Here is a 15,406-nt window from a genome sequence, read left to right on the forward strand (position 1 = left end):
GCTGTCTAAGGTATACACCGTATTACAGTACACACGCTTCTTAAGGACCTCACAATCTAAGGGGTTTTGAGGTTGTAAATGATGAGGAGGCACGAAACATGCACCGCATCAATTAGAAAAGCAACGTGGCGCAGATGACCGTCCGTAGGTATATTAAGACGATAGTTTAAGGCACTTTTTGTTAATCCTTTGGAACTCTGTCTTATCACACAACAAGCATTCTACTGGGAATCAGAGGACCTGGTTTCTAGAATCGGTGTTGTCACCCATGGTGTGTTGGACCTTGTAAAATTCAGTGTCTCGGTCTTCTTATCTGCAACTTGTGGGGTACCCCTGAGGTTTTTTATGGATCAAAAGCATTTCTATGGTTTCTTATTGTTCCCTAGGTACCCATTCCTTTGTCATCTTAGGGACTCCCTCCACACTAATTACTTTTAATGGTGTAGGTCCCCAAAACTGCCTAGATCCTTCATGAAGTAATAATAAATATTTATGTCTGTACTTCACTAAATACTTTATCAAGAGCCTTCATACCAATTGCACTTGATTTTCATAACAATGCTTCCTGGTAGATATTATTTTAACCATTTTAATGATGAGGACACTGAGCTTCAGGGACAATCCGGGACCAAGAAATAGACTGTCATGGGTTGGGCCCACCTAATTTGACTTCAAGTCCAGTACTCTCTTCTCTACAATGTCAGTGAAGGTCTTAGGAGGACAGTTGTGTGTGTGTATTGATATAAGATGAACAGGAGTATAAATTAGTATTTGAAGATTCATTACAGAACTTTGGCCTAATCTTCAGAGAAAGGTAAGTAGGACTGGGAGATCACATGGCCTCTGTTCTCATGGTGACTCGGACTAAGTTGGTCTCTGGAAATGAACAGGAGATAATGTGTAGACCCTCTTAACCCACATTTGGTTGTATTTTAAATGAAATTAGAGCTAATGTGCAAATATGTCGAAGGTCAAACAACAGTGCTCTTGAAGGACCATGCAGTCAGGAGGCACTGATGAACAGGCACATGGTCCATCTATGATGAACTTGGAAGCTGATCCAATACCTAAGAGCATTTTCCTTTAAACCAGCACCCCTCCTCCACCTCTCCTCCCTCTATCTCAAGACTTTTGTCCTCCTCCCCCTGCAGCGTATCTGAGCAGAAGCCTGGCAACTTCTCTCAGAATTGCCCTCCATGGGAGCAATCCCCTAGGGATTATCAGTTCATTTTGCTGGGGCTTTGAAACACTCATCCAACAGGCCCTACCCCTTTGACCTCCTAATGCTCTGAGGCCATTTTATCCTCATCGTTATCGATGACCACTGGGACTTGAGTTGAATAAGACCTAAGACCACAAACCCAGCCCTAATGCTAACCAGCAGAGCCCCCACTCACCACTGTTCACACTGTCACCCAACTGCTGTGACCTTCCAGCTATTTCTTTCAAATCAATATGCTTAATATGGGCCAGTGGCATGATGTTCCGAGAGAGTACTTTTCTCAGTAGGTTGAAAAGGGAAAGGCAATGACAGGAGGCCACCACCATCTGTGAAGAATAATTGAGGAAATAAACTTAGTAACAAATGTACACACGAGGAATGACCATTAAGTCATTTCCAGTATAAGAACTGAGCCAATTCGAAAATGAAATGAAATAAAGGGGAGAGTGACGAAAGTGAACTAGGTTTCAAGTGTCTCGTGTTCACATGCATCATATTTTCAAAACTCCACTGGTTAGCTCTCATTCCAGTCTGAACTTGCACATGTCTCTAAAAAAAATGAGGGAAATTTGAATTGTCCAAATATCTATGAATGTATCAGGCAAATAAATGGTGCATATATATGCACCATTAGTGCATATATATAGTTTTAATTGGCAAATATGTTCAAATACCATACATTTTAATAGGCTGTTTCTGTGTCAAGACTGCATATAGTAGGCTGAATAATGATCCCAAGGGGTGCCTGGGTGGCTCAGTTGTTAATCGTCTGCCTTGGGCTCAGGTCATGATCCCCGGGTGCTGGGATTGAGCCCCATATCGGGCTCCCTGCTCAGCGGGAAGCCTGCTTCTCCCTCTCCCACTCCCCCTGCTTGTGCTTTCTCTCTCTCTCGCTGTGTGTCTCTCTGCCTGTCAAAAAAATAAATAAATACTCTTTTAAAAAAAATAATGATCCCAAAGATATTCCACACCCTAACTTTCTGAACCTCTATCTTACCCTACGTGGCAAAAAGGGATTTTTGTAGATGTAATGGAGAAGTTAAGGATCTTGACTCCTAACATGAGGAGATTTATCCTAGATTATTCATGTGGACCCAATATAATCATGCGGGGCCTCATGATGTGGGGGGAGACAGAGGGAAGTATACAGATAGAAGCAGAGTTCAGAGGGGAAGGAGGCTGGAGGAAGGAGCCATGAGACAAGGAATGTGAGCCACCACCAGAAGTTGGGAAAGGTGAAGAAACAAATTCTAGAAGGAACGCGGGCCTATGGACCTATATCAGACTTCTGACCCCCAGAACTGTAAGATATTATATCTGTGTCGTATTGAGCCACTAAGATGATGGCATCTGTTACAGCAGCAGTAAGAAACTCATACACTGCCGAAAGGCGATAAGACTCGGCCCTCTCACTAAGAAACAAAATGTGCCTCGCCTCGCCTTTTGGACAACGGGAGGAAGCCTCTTGCCCGTTCTACCTTGACAGTTTGAAAGCTGTGGTGATGCCCTGGGGAGATACCTAGCCAGCGTCATCCACTTAGTTTTGCCATCCTATTTGCAAATGAAGGTATCTTGAAACCAAGATTCCATGGAAACATGACCCAGAGTTTTAGATGCTTATCATCCTCTGCAAAATCTCTTGTTTGCAATTCAGATGAGCGGAACAGAGCAGGTCTCCTCACAACCTATGAGAAACACAGAGACAGTTGGGCTGCACACCTCCCACTGTTCCAGGTCGGCAAGGCAATGTGGGAACGCAAAACAAACCAGCCAAAAAACCAGCCACTCTCTTTCTCAGGATTTGAAGGCCTCCGGTTCCCCGGAACTCCCAGTCACTCAGTGGTTTCCTCTGCTCTGGCTGTTTTTCAAGAACTTCCACCCACTCTACCTTCCCTAGCAGCAGTGTATCTCCCTCCTGTTTTCTCTTCATACTGGGTCTTATTTGACCCAAGAAGAATCTTCTGGCAAATTGGGAGTCTAGAATAAATCCTGCCCGGTGCTATGGATAACAACGCCTTGCTGATTTCTTTTGTGGGTGAATGTGATCAGAAAAGAAAACTTCCCAGGCATTCTGCAGCTTCTCTGAAACATTTTCTGGCACTACAAGTAAACTCATGGACTCCAGGCCCTTGTGTGGGATCTTTGAGCTACGACTGTTCCAGAAAGTACACCCTCCATCCATTATGCAGTTCCTAGTTTGCTGTGCCCCGGTCCATGTCTTCAAATCTCCAATCAATACAAAATTTCCCTCGGCTCTGCTGATTTACTCTCTTGCCACGCCCTCCCTGCATCCTTCCTGCCTGCCTGCCTGCCTTTCTAGCTTTCTTTTTCTTTCTTTCCTTTCCTTTCCTTACCCTTCCCGGGCACTCTCTCTTTCTCTTTCTGTTTTGGGTTCTTTCTCTTTCTTTTTCTTTTTCACTCTCTCTCTCTCTCCCTCCCAGCTTAGACCCCGGGGCCATTTCAACCATGATCTCCTAACCCTCAAATACAGGGGCTTCTTACACCGCTTTGTCAGAGCAAGCCGGTTTTTACAGGGCCCATAGTCAGTCGTGAGCTGTGGTGGCTTTGCAAAGGCCCTGGGGAATTTTTAACAGATTTCAGTTGGAATTAGCCATTACCATGTTAATGGCATCCTGCGGCAGGGAGGCGGCAGATGGTGATTCGGGGGGATTTACACCCCCATTAACTTCATAGATTAGATTTGAGGTAAGGAAATGCCCATGCGAACAAAAGAAAATAAATAACACAATGAGGTGGCATGGAACAGTTCCTCCCTTTCTCTTGCAATCTTGCACTAGTCAGACCCGAGGCTAACAACACGCTGGGAAATCGGGGATCCGCGGAGCCCTGGGTGGCTACCAGCTGGGGTCTGCCTTCCCGGGTCCCGAGGAGAATTCCTGGTTTGCCGCTGACAAGCCCGGTGACCCGATGAGCTGGTTCAACTCTCTGAAACTTAGCGTTGTCATCTAGGAAAAAAGCTGGGTGGTGGTTTGCCGGCCCCACGGGGTTGCTTTGACAATGGGAAGAGAGAGGGCGTAGAAAGCGCCCACCGCACCTGCCAGGGACTCAAAGCCAATGGCCAGCAGCCGCTGTTCGTTTCTCCCCAGGACCGCGTGGCCCTGGCACTCCCGCAGAGTACCACCCGCTGCCCGGCTTGTCCGCAGGACACGGCATCCCGCATGGGCCTGGGGGCCGCACGCCCCACATCGGGGTGCCAGCCCCCGCTGCTCAGGGTCAGTAACACCTCTCCCGGGCTGCACACGCTGCTTCTTGGTGTCCTTGCGCCCTGGAAGCAGGGGGTAGTGGGGGAGCCCTCTAGGGTGTCTTGTAGAAGAACAGAAGCCCCGTCGTGAGACAATAGTGTTAGTTGTGTTGGGAAGAGCCAAGTCTTAAAGTGATTAATTCAGCTGAAGCACCTGGGTGGGCCACAAGGGTAGACTGTACATGAACGAAGTCGGTCCGCGGAGATTTTCCCTGCCACCTAAACCCTGTCTTCTGGATTTCCTACTTCCTTCTCCAACACGAAAATTGACCTTTTATCTGTTTCATTTGCTCAAGGCGTTCTAAATAATTAAAAATAAATTTGCTTTGAGTATTCAGGGAGCCTCCTAAAGAAATTATGGACAAAAATATTCATATGACTATCTTTGCATAAATATTTCTCATTCGTGGTTTCCTTTCATTTAACCAGGTATATCAGAATTTCACTTCTGTTTATCTTTTTACAATGACAGCTAAAGGTTACATGTCAGAATGTAGAAGTCTGAGTTAAGTGTGGTACTTAAATCCTAATAATAATGAAAAATAACTCATCAGTGAGAACCCTTTTGGAAAAGATCACTCAAGGAGAAAATTGTTCTCGACAGTGTTAAGAGCACTGCTCGGCTCCACCAACGGGCAATCATGAAGCTCAGGAGAAAATCAGCATTAGCATCAGATGACATTCTTCCAGATGCCATCGAAATTCTCTCTCATCTTCCACAAGTACAATACTCTGGTCCCCACCACCTGTTTCATTTGAATTAGCTGCCGGAAAGAGGAGAGGAATGGTGTACATTTCACTGCTCTGCAATTTCCCAGAAGTCAGACTTTATAATGCAAAATGTTTGAATTTTATATATTTCTTGAAGTGGGAACATCCAAAGGAATGCAAGACAAACAACAGCCCTAGGTTTTATGTCCCTCTGCCCAAGTTTAAGTGCAGGCGGTCTCCTGTGAGTGGCGGTGCAGAATGCCGGGAATGGCCGCACCAGCCGAAGCCGTGCAAAGCGATCTTACTCATGCATGGATGGGGAAATACGCTTGTGCTGTGGATTACACTTCTGTTAAAAGATTAAAGACTCTCTTCCCAGCAGTTATGAACGTACAGGGAAATAAAACATAGCCAAACTCATATTTATTTAGTACGCTGTAATTTAAAACATCGGAGACATTAAGAATCAAAGTGTTGTATTCGTTTGTAAACACTTATTATGTAACCCGCAATGGAGCGTCTTTTCTAGGCCTTGGGAAATTGTTACACTCCTTTCTAAGTCCAGATCTGCTTCTTCCACTTTATCCTTTGTACCTTCAATGTCAGGAACTATCTCTGAGGGTCCCTTCATTGTTGAGTTCTTCGCCAGCGTCGCTTCCTCTGGGACATCCTCCTTTCCGTCACAAGCGCTCTCCTCGCTCCCGCTGACCTGTGCCCCTTCAGCAAGTGTCTCTGGCTGCCTATCTACAGCCCCCCGGTATGGCCACGGTCACCTCTTCCTTGTGAAATTCCATTTCTGTGGCTTGAATCTCACTTCTGATGTTACCACTTTTCATTTCTTTGCCGCACTTTCACTATCGTTGGCCAAGTTCCATTTTCAATTATCCGTTTTGTATACTATCATGTGGATTCATGACTAGGGACAAGAAGGCAACACACACCTACCTGCCTGGCTGTCTGTGCGTGAACTAAGGGATGGAGATGCAGATGTGCTCATCAATAGAGTTTGAAAGAAGTGATTCCCAACTAGTCAAATGCCCAATACCCCAGATGACCCATTTTTTTCAAAACCAATTAATGGAAGGATCAACTTGCAAAATGATTGATTTGCCAAATGACCAACTGGTTGAATTTGCCAAAATTCTTCATTGGCCAAAACCTTCCTTTAAGAGACAGTCTTCCTGAATATATTCAAGAAAATAAATATTTGAGGGGCGCCTGGGTGGCTCAGTGGGTTAAAGCCTCTGCTTTCGGCTCAGGTCATGATCCCAGCGTCCTGGGATCAAGCCCCGCATCGCATCGGGCTCTCTGCTCTGCGGGGAGTCTGCTTCCTCCTCTCTCTGCCTGCCTACTTGTGATCTTTGTCTGTCGAACAAATAAATAAAATCTAAAAAAAAAAAAATATATTTGATTCTTAGGATCATAGGCTTCTTAACTATAATAAATTAAAAGATTGAATGATTGTATTTTGGAAGAGATTGGCTATATTTATAATGTGAAATCTTCATAATTATTAATATATTCAACAAATAACTATATTAACATTCACCAATGTGAACATTAAGGGAAAATATATTCATGAAGTCAAAATCACCCTAAAAACCCAGAACTTTTGACAAGTCAATGTGTCTAGAGGAAATACATTAATTGACTAGACCCAAGGAAAATATTCTGATAATAAGTGTTTACTAAACTTATAAATTCAGATGAATCAGCCGTTAGGCACTGGGTGATTGGGCCATTGGGAAATCGGTTGCCAGCAAGTTGGCTCTTGGCTGACTGGTTTTCAGCAAATTATCCCCAAGCCCATCTCTCTGTCCCCCAGACCCTCCCTCCTCTAGACTAGTGTTGGTGTCTCTGCATGTTCCCTGATCCTGAATCGTCGTAATTACTGTCTGCCTTCCTTTTCCCCCCTTTTCCACTGCAAGCTCCATCGGGTCTGAGACCAAGTCTGTTGTGTTTATCTTTGTGATCCAGAACCTAGCCCAAAATAAATACCATTTCCGTAGCAACATTCCTGACGTCTTCCTCCAAGCCAGGCACCAGACTGGTGTTTTACACACATCATTTCATTCATTCTTCAGTCAGATTGTACAAGCTATTTATTTTCCAAATAAAGAAACTGAGGCCAAAGTCACACAGCAAATTCAAGATAAAATAGATCCTGGAACTTGCTAAGCAACCTTGTAGCGTTAGGAGTTCCAGAAACATATGCTGTCTTAATTAATGTTCAGGGAGCCATTGCTGGAACTTTCGGCTTCGGCAGCTGCACCACAAGTGCTAGGTCTGCACCAAAAAAAAAAAAAAAAAAAAAAAAAAGAAGAAGAAAGAAAGAAAGAAAGAAAGAAGGATGCCGTGGTCCTTGCTTATCAACATGTACCCTGGGATCTTTGGTAATGCAGAAACAGAAAACATTTTACGTGTCTGCAACTGGCTTTGCCAACATAAAGAGCGGAAGTTGGCCCCACTGTGTTCCTGCCCTCTAAATCTCTCAGGAGTGCGTCAGGTTCTCGTCACCTAAGGCACACCCAGACCCTAGCCCCAAGCCAGACTGGGATTTGTAGTTCCTGCTTTTCGAACTTAGAAGGAGAGCAGGATGGATGGTACATGCCAATTTGCCACCTTTTCCGTCTGCAGTGAACCATACTGAGGTGGTCGCGGGAACCGGGTGCTAACAGGTCTGTGCATCTGATTTCTTCATGCAGGAGATGGGAAGGATTGTCCTTGATTCATCTACACTCTTACCCCTAACCTCACTGTTACCCAGAAATTCCTCAGTGGCATCGGGTAGCCCCGATGAGCTAATGAGCTAATGTTGGACATGTATCGACTCACTTAATACTCAAAACTCTACAAAAACGTCCATTCTCATCCCTGGCTTTTCGTTCCAGAAGCCAAGGCAAGAACAAGTCAAGTAACACATTCAAGGTCACAAAGGCAGGAGAGGTTGGAGCGAGACAGTTTCCCTCTGATTCTGATCTCCAGACTTAATCACTTAATCACTATCCTTTATTTCATCTCTCAGTCCTTTTTTGCTCAACACACACACACATACGGAGCATCTTCTCAGATGAGAGCCTCTGCTGGCGGAGAATGCAAAGCCAAGACCACGGACACTGGGGGCCTGTGCCGTACAGACAAGCCGTCGGGTCCCCGATCTCCACTCCGACTACTACTTACCCTGCCACTAAAGAGAACTCGTTTGCTTTCATTTCTCTGGTTACTTCAAAGCTGCCCTTTTCCACAGCAATGAGTAACATTTCAAGTTTACTTCCAAAATTTGTTAGTTTTCCTTCCGTTGCTGGGAAAGGGCTTCCCAGGAAGACTCCAAGTGTTTCAGAGGCATACTTGACACGCAGAGCTTGACAGTGTCCCTCGGCTGGTGCCTCGTGGTTCCTGTTGCTTTGCACTGCTCTTTGAAGGACGGAAGGGGCCAAATAGGCATTTCTATACAGCTGACGTCCAGGGAGATGGAAATTAATGCAAATGAACACAAATATTTACGAGGGCGGTTTTTAAAATCTTGCGAGTGTTGAAATATCAAAGAACAGAAATGAATTGTGACAGAGCGTATTTGCTAATCGTTTTTAGTTGCATGTGGTAAAAATCAGCTTGAGCTGGTTTAGGCGGAAGGGGGATTTATTATAATAATAGGGGGGACCTCATAGAACTAAGGGGAGGAATGAAACTGGGTCTCAAGAAGAGAATGTAAATAAGAACCAGAAAGGAGGCCAAAAAAAAAAAAAAAAAGACTGAAGTGGGGAAGGGGGTTTGGGAGGGAGGGGGTTGCATACATGTGTAAATAAATGTGCACGAGTGCCCATGTACATACATGCGTAGCCATCGATTACTTTTTCTGCTTCTCCATCCGAGTGGCAGAATACGGCTAACCTTACAGACCCCCAACTGAAATGCTACCGTTCCAAGAACACTCAGAGTTCAAGTGTCTTTCAGTACCAATTTAAGTTCCCAGGAGAGGATCTCACCGGCCCACTGGTTCGTGGGCGCAGTCCTGATGCAATCAATTTCAGCCCGCGTGAGCATGATCACATGTCATAATCAAGGCTTCCCAGAGGGTCATCTGAGTATCCAATCTTCTAAAAAATAAATACTGGGTGCCCGTTAAACCAGATGCCAGATAAACAGCAGAGATCACAAGGACGTTTGCATTCTTTTTTTTTTAAGTTTTATTTTAATTCTTTTTTTTAAGTATTTTATTTATTTGACAGAGAGAGATCAAGGGCAAGCAGAGAGGCAGGCAGAGAGAGAGGGAAGCAGGCTCCCCGCTGAGCAGAGAGCCCGATGTGGGGCTCGATCCCAGGATTCTGGGATCATGACCCGAGCTGCAGGCAGAGGCTTTAACCCACTGAGCCACCCAGGCGCCCCAGTTTTATTTTAATTCTAATTAGGTAACGCACAGTGTTATTTTAGATCCAGGTGTCCAATAGTACAATTCCGTACATCACCCCGTGCTCAAGCACCTCAGCACATTTGCATTCTTTTTTTAAGATTTATTTTTTTATTTTACAGAGAGAGAGAGAGAGAGAGAGAGAGAGAGAGAATGAGCCGGATAGGCAGAAGGACGGGGAGAATCTTCAAGCAGACTCCGTGTTGAGCACAGAGCCGGACTGGGGACTCGATCCCAGACCCTGAGGTCACAACCTCAGCTGAAATCATAATTCTGGTGCTTAACTGACTGTGCCACCCAGGCATTCTGACATCTGCTTTCTTGAAGACAATTTTCAAAGGGAGAGGATAGCTTATGGACTATGCAAATTCCCCAAAAAATTTCTACCACACAATCTTTAAATCTTTAAAATTTGTTGTATATCATGAAAACTCACTACCTCCGGGGGTTTTCCTAAAATGCTCATTCCTAATCTTAATCTTTAACCTTTATGCATTCACTCCTTTCTTTCAATAACATTTATTGAGCCCTTTCTGTGTATTAAATGCTGAGGAGACCAGGATGCCCTGGTCCTAAAAGATGTAAGCCCCTCATGAGGGATTCAGATTTTGAACACAACTCAACAAGACATTTGGTAAGGTTCAAGGACAGACACGGATGTTAGAAATATCGGGGAACCAAGAGGCAACGAGGTTCACTCAACCCTGCAAACAGGAAGGGCTGGAAAAGGGATTTCGTGTTGGCTTTCAAAAGTACTAGAAAGTATATCATAAAACTCCAAAGACATAATGTCCATCAGCACTGCCGGAATTTCTGGAGTCCTGGATTGCATTTTAATGGGGTACCCTATTCTAACCTTACTTGGAAATGTCCTCTAACATCCACCATCCCTCTCACCTTCTGTTGGGGCAAGGCTGACAGTGTGGTCAGTGCTCCTTAATCCCTCGTGATTATTATGAAGACATTGACCACTTAGTATTTGGACTGGGACCTTGGGCTGGACCCCACTGAAAAACACAGCTGGTCACAACTCTCCTCCAGAGGGTAGCATCCCTCCCACCTGCACCCAAGCTGTCGTCCCTAAAAGCACCCCTTGAAGTGCCCTAACATTCCTAAAATGTCTTTTTCATTAACCCACCATAATATTTAACTCTTCGTAGACTTGAACACCACTTTCTTCTTCAGCAGAAACATCTAAGTTGTAGTCTACACCTTCTGCACATTCTGAATGAAGGATTCTTCTGAACTACTCCAGGATCAGAGTTGTTGTAAGGTTTTTCCTACATTATGTTGTCATTTTAACGTTCTGTTTTGATGCACCATTTCAAAGACTGATGTTCTTTAGTTATTTGAGGTATTTTCCATCTACCGTGTTCCCATTCTGCAAGGTTGGTCCAGGTGTTCTTTAATTTTACTGTAAGGCGCGTGCACACACACACACACACACACACACACACACCTCAGATCACTATAAGCTTCCTATGTTCTCCTTATATAACTGGTTCTCAAACTTTAGCATGCATCAAAGATACTTGGAGGGCTTGTTAAAACACAGATTTCTGGGCTCTACCCCTAGAGTTTCTGATTCAGAAAGTCTGGGATAACCTCAAGAATTTATATTTCTAACAAGTTTCCAGATGGTGCTGCTGCTATGGCCAGGGACCACACTTTGAGAACCACTTGCCTTAGATCTTTTTTAAACGGTTTCTTGAATCACAAGGAGCTCGAAGGGGGCCAGCTGTACCTTTAGGAATCACAATGGCATAGCTTAAATGCTAAGCATACTTTCAGCTGATTAGATGAAATAACTATTCACGGAAACTGTTAAAAATATATGGCTAGTTTCATTAACTACAGATGTCTTCTATGAATATTCAAGAAAATTTTAGCAGCCTTGTATTGATGCAAAAATCTTACATTCATTTTTTTATACAAGTATAAAAGTATGTTTGGGAAAGAAAGTACATACATTGTTATGTAACTCGTGTTATAAAATGAAGCGAGGTCCAGCAAGTTACTTTGTGGATGCTGAGAAACTAATTCTAAAATTTAAATGGAGAGACAAGATAGTACGTTGTCTTTCAGATCAGTTGTCTATCAGACTAACCAGCACAATGTTGAAGGAGAAGAACAGAGCTGGAGAACTGACCCTATCCGACTTCAAGACTCACTACACAGTGACAACCCTCAAGATAGCACAGTACTTACAAAAGAATAAATAATCAGTGAAGAACGTAGAGGGCCCAGAAATAGACCCACACAATATGCAGTCAGTGGACCTTGACAAAGGAGCGAAGGCAACACAACAGAGCAAAGACAGTCTTTCCAACAAATGGTGTTAGAACAACTGGACACCCACGTACGAAATCAACACATCTAGACGCGAACCTTATTCCACTCACAACAATGAACTTGAAAAGGAACATATGTCAAATACAAAACTATAAAACTCCTAGAAGATAACATAGGAGAAAATCTAGATGACTTCGAGTATGGCAATGACTTTTTAGGTACAACACCAAAAACACGATCCAGAAAAGTAATCATTCATAGGCTGGACTTCATTAAAACTAGAACTTTCTACTCTGCACAAGACAATGTCAAGAGAACGAGATGACAAAACATAGACTGGGAGAAAATACCTGCAAAAGGCACGTCCAATAAAGGACCGCTATCCAAAACACACCCCCCCCAAAAAAACACTTAAAACTCAACAATAGGAAAATAAACAACCTGTTCTACAAATGGGCCAAAGACCTTCACAGATAGCTCACCGAGGAAGACACACAGATAGCAAATAAGCATATGGAAAGATACCGGACTTGGTAGGTTGTCAGGGAAATGCCAATTAAAACAACAGGGAGAAACCACAAAGCACTATTGGAACAGCCAAAATCTGGAACACGGGCAACACCCAAGGCAGGTGAGGATGCGGAGCCGCAGGAACTCTCGTTCACTGCTGGCGGGGAGGCAAACTGGTGCAGCCACGTTGCAAGACATTTTGGTCTAAAACAAAGCATACTCCCAACATACGGCCCAGCAGCTGGGCTCCTTGGCATTTATCCAAAGGAATCAAGAACTTATGTCCTCCCAAAAACCTGTGCATGGATGTTGATAGCAGCTTTATTCACCAAGGCCCAAACTTGGAAGCAACCAAGAACAGTAGGTGAACAGATCAATAAACCACGGCTCATCCAGACAACGGAATATCATTTGTCACTAAAAAGAAATGAGCCATCGAGCCAGGAGAAGACATGGAGGAAACCTAAATGCCTATGATTAAGTGAAAGAAGCTGATCTGAAAGACAACACGCTATATAATTCCAATTCTAGGACATTCTGGAAAACGCAAAACTATGGAGACAGTAAAAAGATTAGTAGTTACCAGCGGTTATGAGCGGGGGGGTGGGGGGCAGTGAAGAGATGGAGAACAGAGGATTTTTAGGGCAGTAAAAATACTCTCTATGATACTATGATCAGGGATACATGTCATTATACATGTGTCCAAACCCCTGGAATGTACCACACCAAGAATGAGAGCTCTGTACCTGCCTTTCAGTTTTGCTGGAAATCTAAAAGTGCTCTAAAAAGAATATATTTTTTAAGATTTTATTTATTTATTTGACACAGAGAGACACAGCGAGAGCGGGAACACAGGCAGGGGGAGTGGGAGAGGGAGAAGCAGGCTTCCCGCTGAGCAGGGAGCCCAACACGGGCCTCGATCCCAGAACTCTGGGATCATGACCTGAGCCAAAGGCAGACGCTCAACCTACTGAGCCCCCAGGTGCCCCTAAAAAAAAAATCTTTAAAAAAATTAAATATTTCACAAATATAAATATGATACAAGGTAGGTGGCAGGAATGGTAATAAACACTATCAAAGTGACATAGCTCACTTCAAACTTGGCGTTCTTGAATTTTAACAGCTTGATGATTGGCAGTGTAATTTTAAAATAATTTTTAATTCCAATAATATGCATTTTTAATTTTTTATTTTAAATTTTATTTTAAATTATTTTTAATTCCAATAAAATGACACAAAATTCACCATCTTCATCATTTTTACAGGCTCAGGTCAGTGGCATCAAGTACGTTCAGGCTGTCCTGGAGTGCCCACCACCCTCCCCTTCCAGAGCCCTCTCCATCCCCCAAACCTGAAACTCTGTCCCTGTTAAACAGCCCACCCTGCTTCCCTTCGCCCCTGGAAATGACTGTCCTACTTTGTGTCTCTCTGAATTTGCAAACATTTCTGGAAGTGCGTAAGTGGATAAGTGCAAACCAACCAAGACTTTCAACTAGATGTGCACCTCGAATCCTCTCTCAGGGAGCAGCGAAGATGTGTCGATGAGTACGGGATTTGGGGAAAGCAGGAACACGCATGGCTGTAAATTTCCTAGTAAGTGACAAGGCTGCGGTCTTTGTGGATTTCGGCTCCTTACACGTTAAGGACTCTGATGATAAGGGTGAGAGCTATGGAAAACGAAAGCACTGTGAAGCCCATTTTTTTCTTTTTTTCTTTTTCTTTTTCTCTCGTTATCCTAGAAATCCCGAGCTTCCAGAAGAGCCTGAGTAGACCAGTGTCGCTGGCATCAGGTGTGGAAAAACGCCGCGGCAGCGGGGGCTGCGGGGTCGGGGTCGCAGCACAGGGGTGAGTCCGCATTCCTCTGGATGCCTGGATGCAGAGTTCAAAGGAAACATCCAGCGAATTCCACCTTCAGTAAATCCCCAGGCCAAAGGTAGACTTTTCAGTAAATGAATAATCCCTGCGCAACACCCGATGAGCTCTTTCAAAGACATTTTCCTTCACCCTGCCCCAACCCCTGACCTCCACTTGGTCCTTGCAAAATGAATGGAACCCACAGTGGAGACTTTGCCTGCAGATGCAGCCTCTGCTGTGCACCAGGCAGAACCCTCGAGAACCCTGGAGCATCAGTTTGCACTTGGTGTAAAGGCTTGGTGCCTTTCATTTTTAGATGATTGAGTCTAGGGAGGTCTGCTTTAGCAAAAATTAAAGAAATAAAGGTTCAGGTGATAAGCAAGATGTTTCAGGAACACATTGTGTGTTGACCCAACTCAGCGGCTCCGAAATTACGTTTTTAATGCTCTTCTTTTCCTAATAATATAGAATATTAATACTGTGTAAGTTACTGTGTAAGTGTATGATTCTGGGTGAGCGTAAATGCAGAGGTGAGAGCTTGCTTGGGGGGCTCAGCTGTGTGCGGCATTGCACTAAAAGGAGAAATGCTGAGTGGACATCAAGGGGAAGAGAACAAACAGTGGCCGAGACCCTCCTCCGTTCTAGGACCTCTGCTGGATATTGCCCTTGACCTCATTTATTACCACGGCGACAGCTCCTGTCCCCAGCTGTGCAGACGAATGACTGGCTCCAAGTCACATCGTGGTTAAGTGGCCAAACCAGAATTCAAATCCTGTGCCATGCATTTCTCCATTCAGCATCAGCAACTGAGCTCCTAGGAAGGGCCAGGTGTGAAGGCGTCCGGTAGTACTCTTCATGCAAGTCCCAAATCATACAAAGCTAAACTTCCCATGAATCACCAAGAGGCCTGCTATGGACACGGACATTCCGGGGAGGAGTCGTTGGCCCAGAGTCACAGAGCCAGTAAGGGATGAAGCCGAGCTTCGAATCTATGTCTCTCTGGTTCAAAAAGCAACAGTTATAAATTATGGTGTTTTGCCTAACCCCTCTGAGCCTCAGTTTCTTTGCCTGTAAAATGGGGCTCACGGCCGCTTTATTCATAAAACCAAAAGGGAGGAATGACTCCAATGTCTGTCAAGTGACGAAT

This window comes from Neovison vison, chromosome X (assembly GCF_020171115.1).
Source record: "Neovison vison isolate M4711 chromosome X, ASM_NN_V1, whole genome shotgun sequence".
Lineage (NCBI taxonomy): Eukaryota > Metazoa > Chordata > Mammalia > Carnivora > Mustelidae > Neogale > Neogale vison.